The sequence below is a fragment of the Triturus cristatus genome, chromosome 4_2 (genome assembly GCF_964204655.1).
Source record: "Triturus cristatus chromosome 4_2, aTriCri1.1, whole genome shotgun sequence".
NCBI lineage: Eukaryota > Metazoa > Chordata > Amphibia > Caudata > Salamandridae > Triturus > Triturus cristatus.
In genome coordinates, this window is record NC_140586.1 from 907,376,691 (window position 1) to 907,383,887 (window position 7,197).

Consider the following 7,197-nt stretch of genomic DNA (forward strand, 5'->3'; position numbering starts at 1 on the left):
TATTGACCTGTTCTTCTTAATACTTTCTGGTACTCTTCTCATCAATAGCCAAGACGATAAGATTCTGGGTAGTAGTCTTGGTTGCCTGCTATGCACTTTATTTAAGTCATTCAGACCAATTTTATCAGGCCCCACTGCTTTCTTTAAATCTGATTCATCAAAGGCTTTAGTTACTTCGAGCAGTGTAATTTCTTTACATAAACTTCCAATTTCCCATTCATCTGGTATTCGGTCAATTGGGATGAATTTGGGATTTTTCTTGTTCTCTTTTTCAATTATGCCTTTATAGTATTGGAAGATTTCATCAGCACTGATTTGACAAGTGGCATCTTCTGCCCCATCAGTGATTATCCTGGCAATTTTCTTTTTGTCTTTTTGGAACATTGTCTGATATTCTTTGTAACTGCCCTTTGCTTTTGTATATTTTTTCTTTTGTGCTTGATTGGGCCTTCCATCTTTCTTTGGTATCTTGTTTTGTCCAGGGGCAGTCTGTTGCTCAACTTGAGCAGAGTTCATAGGTTCATTGTTGGGTTCGCTCGATAGTTCGGTATGATTTGATGGTTCAGGACTTATATCATTGGTGTTTTCTGATATATAAGTCACTATCTCATCCATCAGATCCATAGCAGCATCATGATGCTGGATGTTTTTTGTGTACTTTTCGATTTCTGTGATTCTATCATTTAGCTCATCAAAGTTTCTTATTTTTGGCGCTCGTTTCCGATTGATAAAGTCTCTGCGCCTTTCTGTTGTTACTTCAACTGCAATCTCTGGTTCATCGCAGGAGTCATTCTCAGAGACATTGGATGCTTGCAGTACATCCTTTGTCGATTTTTTGCTCTTATCTCTTCTATCTCTTCTTTTTTCTGCAATTTGTTTACTATTTTTATTGTCAAAATGCGGGACCATCAGCGCATTAATGTTCCTTTTGTTCTCGTAAATTTTTTCCAATTCTGTTAATAACAATATTTCCTCCTGTGACCATAGTTTTGATGGTTTGCTGCTTGCTAGAGCTGCCAGTCTAGCCTCATTTTGCGCTCTTGGATGTGCGTGCCGAGCATGTTGTGAAACTCCAATCTTTGTTCCAAATCTGAGGTCACAGTAGCTGCACAGGAATGACAGCTCTCCTTTTTGAGGTCTTCCTTTACATTTTGCATAGTGACATGCAATATTGTGATATTCGGCTTCTTTGTCACATTTTGAACAATACGCTTTGAGATAGAAGCCTTTATGCTTGTTGGAGACATGTTTCCTCAATTCTTTGAAGGCTCCCATTATGTCTCCACACAAGTCACATTTATACTTTTCGTTTGGGTATTTCCAATATGTGACTTTTTTGGAGTAGTCACTTTTCTTTGTTACCAGTTCTTTGCTGATTTCGTATACATCCGGTAGGTTTTCAAAATTGGCTGTATCAATGTTATTCTTGGCTGAGGAGGCCACAAATTCAATGGTTTCGCTGAGGTCTATTGTTGTGTCTTCTTTTGCTTCTGAGGGTGAATTAAGGCCTATAACGTGACCTGGATCGTTGTTGTTTGTTGCATTGTTTGAAGCTAGTGCTGGTTTGTCAAATTCGGTGAGGAGGTTAATGATTTCTTGAAAAGACAGCACCTCCTTACGCCATCTTAGCGGGGTTTTTATTCTCCAGGAACTACCCCATCTGGAAATGTGTTCGTTTGCTTCGCCACTTCTCACTATCACGCTCGCTGCCATGATAGAACCTTGTTTAGCCTGTCTCTATATACTTCTCTACGCAGAGTCTAGTACCATAGAGGCAGTTACCGGCGGGACCACTGGGAGGTAAAGGCCACTACAACTGAGAATAGGTTAAGAGAGTCATAGTTACTCCCGCCTCCTTAAGAGAGTCATAGTTTCTCCTGCCATTTACCCGCACTTCATTGAATTTTTTCACTTTGACATTCAGAGCACGGGGCAGAAATCACATTGCTTCAACACCCGCCTTGGGCATTCGCAATGCTTTCTTTTAATTAAACTGTCGGATACCCCTGGTCCGCGCCAATTCTAAGACAGTGGCTAGGCACCGGCCGGGGAGGGGGCACGGGGAGAGGCAACCACCGCAGCTGGGGCGATCCACAGGAAGGGCCCGGCTCACGTCCAGACTCGCCCCCGCCCCGGAGGGAGGTGCCTCGTCCAGCCTTGGCGCACGCCCAGCCCCGCTTCACGCCCCAGCCTGACCAATCCAGCCCTTAGAGCCAATTCTTCTCCTGAAGTTACAGATCTGACTGGCTGACTTCCCTTACCTACATTGTTCCAACATGCCAGAGGCTGTTGACCTTGGAGACCTGCTGTGGATATGGGTACGGCCCGGTGCGAAATATACACCATCTCCCCTGGATTTTTAAGGACCAGCGAGAGTTCACTGGACGCCGCCGGAATCGCGCTGCTTTCCAAGGCTCGGGCCCCCCTCTCGGGGCAAACACATTCCAGGGCACCCTGCCCTTCACAAAGAAAAGAGAACTCTCCTCGGGGCTCCCTCCGGTTTCTCCAGGATCGTTTGCGTTACCGCACTGGACACCACGCCAATCCGGGTTCGGGGATCTGAACCCGACTCCCTTTCGATCGGCTGAGGGCAACGGCGGTCATCGCCCATCCCTTCTGAATGGCGCTCGCCCATCTCTTAGGACTGACTGACCCATGTTCAACTGCTGTTCACATGGAACCCTTCTCCACTTCAACCTTCAAAGTTCTCGTTTGAACATTTGCTACTACCACCAAAATCTGCACCTGTGGCAGCTCCACCCGGGCCCTTGCCCCGGGCTTCCATGCGCACCGCAGCGGCCCTCCAACTAATCACGGCTTAACCCCCGGGGCTCTCAGTGCCGGCAACGGCCGGGTATGGGCCCGACGCTCCAGCGCCATCCATTTTCAGGGCTAGTTGATTTGGCAGGTGAGTTGTTACACACTCCTTAGCGGATTCTGACTTCCATGGCCACTGCCCTGCTGTCTATATCAAGCAAAACTTTTTCTGGGGTCTGATGAGCGTCGGCATCAGGCGCCTTAACCTGGCGTTTGGTTCATCCAGCAGCGCCAGTTCTGCTTATCAAAAGTGGCCCACTAGGCACTCGCATTCCATGCCCGGCTCCACGCCAGCGAGCCGGGCTTCTTGCCCATTTAAAGTTTGAGAATAGGTTGAGATTGTTTCGGCCCCAAGACCTCTAATCATTCGCTTTACCAGATAAAACTGGGGGCTGTTAGTACCAGTTAACCTGAGGGAAACTTCGGCGGGAAACAGCTACTAGCATGGTTTGATTAGTCTTTCGCCCCTATACCCAGGTCGGATGACCGATTTGCACGTCAGGACCGCTATGGACCTCCACCAGAGTTTCCTCTGGCTTCACCCTGCCCAGGCATAGTTCAAAATATTTCAGGTCCTATCATACACGCTCATGCTTTACCTCCACAATGGAGCGGGCGAGACGGGCGGGTGGTGCGCCTGCCGCTGGAAGCGTGGCGGAATGACACTTCAGCCGGTGCACGCCAGTCCTCACCTTCATTGCGCCATAGGGTTTCGCTTGTCCCTCCAACTTGCGCATGTGTTAGACTCCTTGGTACGTGTTTCAAGACGGGTCGGGTGGGTAACCAACATCGCCGCAGACCCCTGGCACCCGGTGTGGGCCTCCCTGCCCAGTGGGATGACGCGGTCGGGCCGCACTGAGCACAGTCTGCCAAGTACCCCCTTCCCCACCCCGGCGTGCCCCGAGGGGCGGCCGGGAGCGGGTGCCCAGGAGGAGGGAGCGGAGGCGGTCAAATCTCCCTCGGCCCACGGACATGGGGACTAACCGGGAGGGACCGCGCGAGTCTTTAAACCCCTTGGCCCGGCCGCAAAGGACTGGGTCGAACTGGGTACCTGGTAATGAGGGAGGGCCGCCCCACCTGCACGTCAGTCATCCGTCGCCGGTCGGCCCGAGCCGTGCTGGTGGGCTGGCAATTAGCCCACCCCACCCTTGCCCGGGTCGGAGGCGCCGAAAGGGAAGAGCCAGGCAGCTCCCCATCCCACACACAGGTCTGACTGAGCAGGCTCGGAGCAAAAGGACCATCAGGAAGGGGCCGAGGGGCAGGTGCATACCCGGGCCCCTGGGGGCCCCGGCGGGCAGGCCCGGGTTCTGCCTTCCCCTGTCTCGGAATCGCCAGACCTCACGGAGGTCTGACTGACCCTCTCCCTAGTAATCCGGAGGAAAATTACACCCCTTTCTTGTCATCCGTGCACACAAGGTGACAGAGGGGACCCAATGCGCGAATGTGCCCGACCTCCTGGAGCCCTCGCTGGGATCGGGGAGGCAAATGAGCCCTCATCGGGACTTCCAGGGATGCCCGGCCATCTGGTCGCCCCATAGGAAAGCATTACATGTGACCAGATGGCCGGGGAGCTAGGTGCGACCAGATGGCCGAGGGGATAGGTGCGACCAGATGGCCGAGGGGATAGGTGCGACCAGATGGCAGGGCTCGAAAGGAAAGCCATCTGGTCACTCTGTGCCCTAACGAAAGAGTGAGCATGGGGGGCCAGAGAACCAGGGCCCCAGCTAGGCCTCAGCCATGGGGGCTGCGAGGGGGAGCCGACGGGCCCTCCGACCTGGGTCCACAGACACCTAGACAAGCAGGCGAAGTGGGGGAGGCCCGCACGTGACCGACGGACCCCCGTTCCGGGTCCTTGGCAGAGCAGCAGGCCATAGGACAGGGCCTAGGGCTGGAACTCCCGGGCCTGGAGGCGAAGGGGAAGCCTCCCCGGTCCGCGGGACCCTGTCCTGGGCACCCTGCCACGTGGCAGGACCGAGGATGGAGTCTGGGGTGGGGAGGCTGCCTTCCCCGGGGCAGAGAAATGTGCGAGAAATGGACATGCGTGGGCGTCCGCGCAGGCACATTTGTGAAAAGAAGTTGCCGTCAAAGAGGAAGAGGGAGCCCCAGGACGCCGCACCTCAGGTAAGGCATTTTCTCCTATTTTTAACATAGTTTAACTTATTTTAAAATGAGGGCGGGCGGCGGGCAGCTCTGCTTCACCCTGGCGTGTGCGTAGCGCTGCCAGTTACGCCTACTTCGTAAACAGTGAAGCAGGCAGCGGTACATACACTACGTGGGCGGAGCGGAGCTCTACGCCCGGGTTTAGTCTGAAACTGAGTGGACTTCAGAGATGAATAATGATGTTTTGTGTCAACGGATATCTGAATGTGTGAAAAATGGATGGCCTAAAGAAAGATCTGGTACTGCTGATATTGCCCCTTTTTGTCGTGTATCAGCTGAGATTGAAGACATTAGAGGTTTGCTTTTCAAAGGTGGTAAAATCATCCCTCCTGTTTCTATGCAAAACAACATTTTGTTACTTGCCCACCAAGGACATTTTAGTATGTCCTCTATGAAACGGCTTATCAGGGCCAATTTTTGGTGGCCTGGGCTTGACAAAATGTTCGATAGGGCTGTTAGAGAGTGTCCAGAATGCATCAGCAGTGATAAAATGCTTCAGGTTTCTTCTGCCCCCCTTAAACCTGTACCTTGGCCTGAATGTCCTTGGCAAAAGGTGGCGTTTGACATTTCAGGTCCCTTTAAACATTTACCTTTGAATGCCCGTTTTGCTCTTGTCATTGTGAACTTTCCCTCTAAGTGGCCTGAGGTTAAGTTTGTTGCTAATGCTTCTAATCAAGTAATTATCACCTTTTTCAAGGAGGTTTTTGCACGTGAGGGGTCCCCCGAGATTGTTGTAGACAATGGAGTACAACTCAAGTCACACAAGATGGAAGATTTTTTTCATATGTGTAATTTCAAACATGTAACCACATCGCTATATGAACCAAGGGAAAATGGCCAAGTGGAACGGTTTAATCGAGTTCTTAAAGATGGCATTCAATCAGCTGGCATGTCCAGCGAGCCTTGGGTGGATGTTGTAAGAAAGAAGTTATGGATGTATCGCATCACTCCACACTCAGTAAGTGGTGTAAGTCCTTTCAGGCTATTGAAGGTTAGAGAACCTACTCCGGAGATTTGTCCATGGTGGATAAAAAAGGTTAATAAGACAAGATGAAGATTCCAAAAGGAATGTCAAAGTTCCCGGCTTTGCTGTAGGAGACTGGGTTAGGATAAAAAAAAACTGGTTTCTTGGCGAAGGGTTTTTCTAAGTTCTACCATCCTATTAAGTGTGTTAAAGTTTGTAAGAACAGTATCATTACTCAGAATTGTAGAGTATGGAATGTAAGAAGGGTTGCAAGATGCAAAACTTCTCATTGTAATGAAGCTCCACTGTTACATAATTTTCCCAATTTCAGTGGTAACTCTTCTCTTTCTACCCAATCTGTAGCGTCCACAGGCAAGAGTAATGATCGACCCAGATTTTTGCCTGTTAGGTACCTGTCATAATTTTCGTCTTTTATTTTGTGTTAGGGGTGGGATGGGTTGCATGCTTCCTTTTCTCTTTCTTTTCTTTCCTTTTCCCCATTCCCTCTGCGCTCCCTTGCATGGAACATGGAACACTGTACCTGCCTTGTACAACTGCTGTTCCATGTTCCAGAGATCGCTAGGATACAGTTATGCTTTGACTTTGGAGAATTAAGCTGTACTGTGCCTCTTATACATTAAACTTTGAATTCTACTTACTTTTTGGATCCATTTTACTTTACAAAGTGTTGATTAAATTATTATCAATCTGGGTACTCTGTTGAAAACAATATGTAAGCGACCCAACCCAGCTGATTAAAAAGCCCATCCCCTTTGTACGTGAATTTTTAGAAAGTTGGCATTTTCCTAATTTAGCCATTTGGTGCCTGCTGCCTGTCTCTGATCACACATGGCGTGGGAGACAGTTGGGCTTTGTGTATTCCCCCTAGACAGCCAAACGCAATGGGAGTTTAGGTGTGACTTGATGGGCCATCTTGGCAGGATGGGAGGGAGAGGCCGGACCCAGCCTCACTTATACCTGAGTAGACTGTGTCCCGTCTCCACACAAAGGGCTGCATAACCCCCTGTAGTGAGTCCTGAGCCAGGGTAGGAAGGGAGGACCTCTGAGCACTTCAAAGGCATGTATTTCAAATCTCCCCCACTTTAAAGGCTCAACTGGGTATAAGTACTGGACCTCTGGCACCACCACTTCTGTACACTTCTGGACCTGTGGACACAGTGCCAGGAAGAAGGACTGTTGTGCTGCTGAAAGGACTGCCACTCTGAAGGCCTGCTGCCTTGCTGTGCTGGTCTGCT

The 7,197-nt window shown here is 50.1% G+C and overlaps 1 pseudogene; it reads right to left on the bottom strand.

The window, feature by feature from the left end:
* Positions 1–2,277: 2,277 nt before the first annotated feature.
* Positions 2,278–3,571, bottom strand: LOC146835391 (28S ribosomal RNA; annotated as a pseudogene).
* Between the last annotated feature and the right edge of the window lie 3,626 nt (positions 3,572–7,197).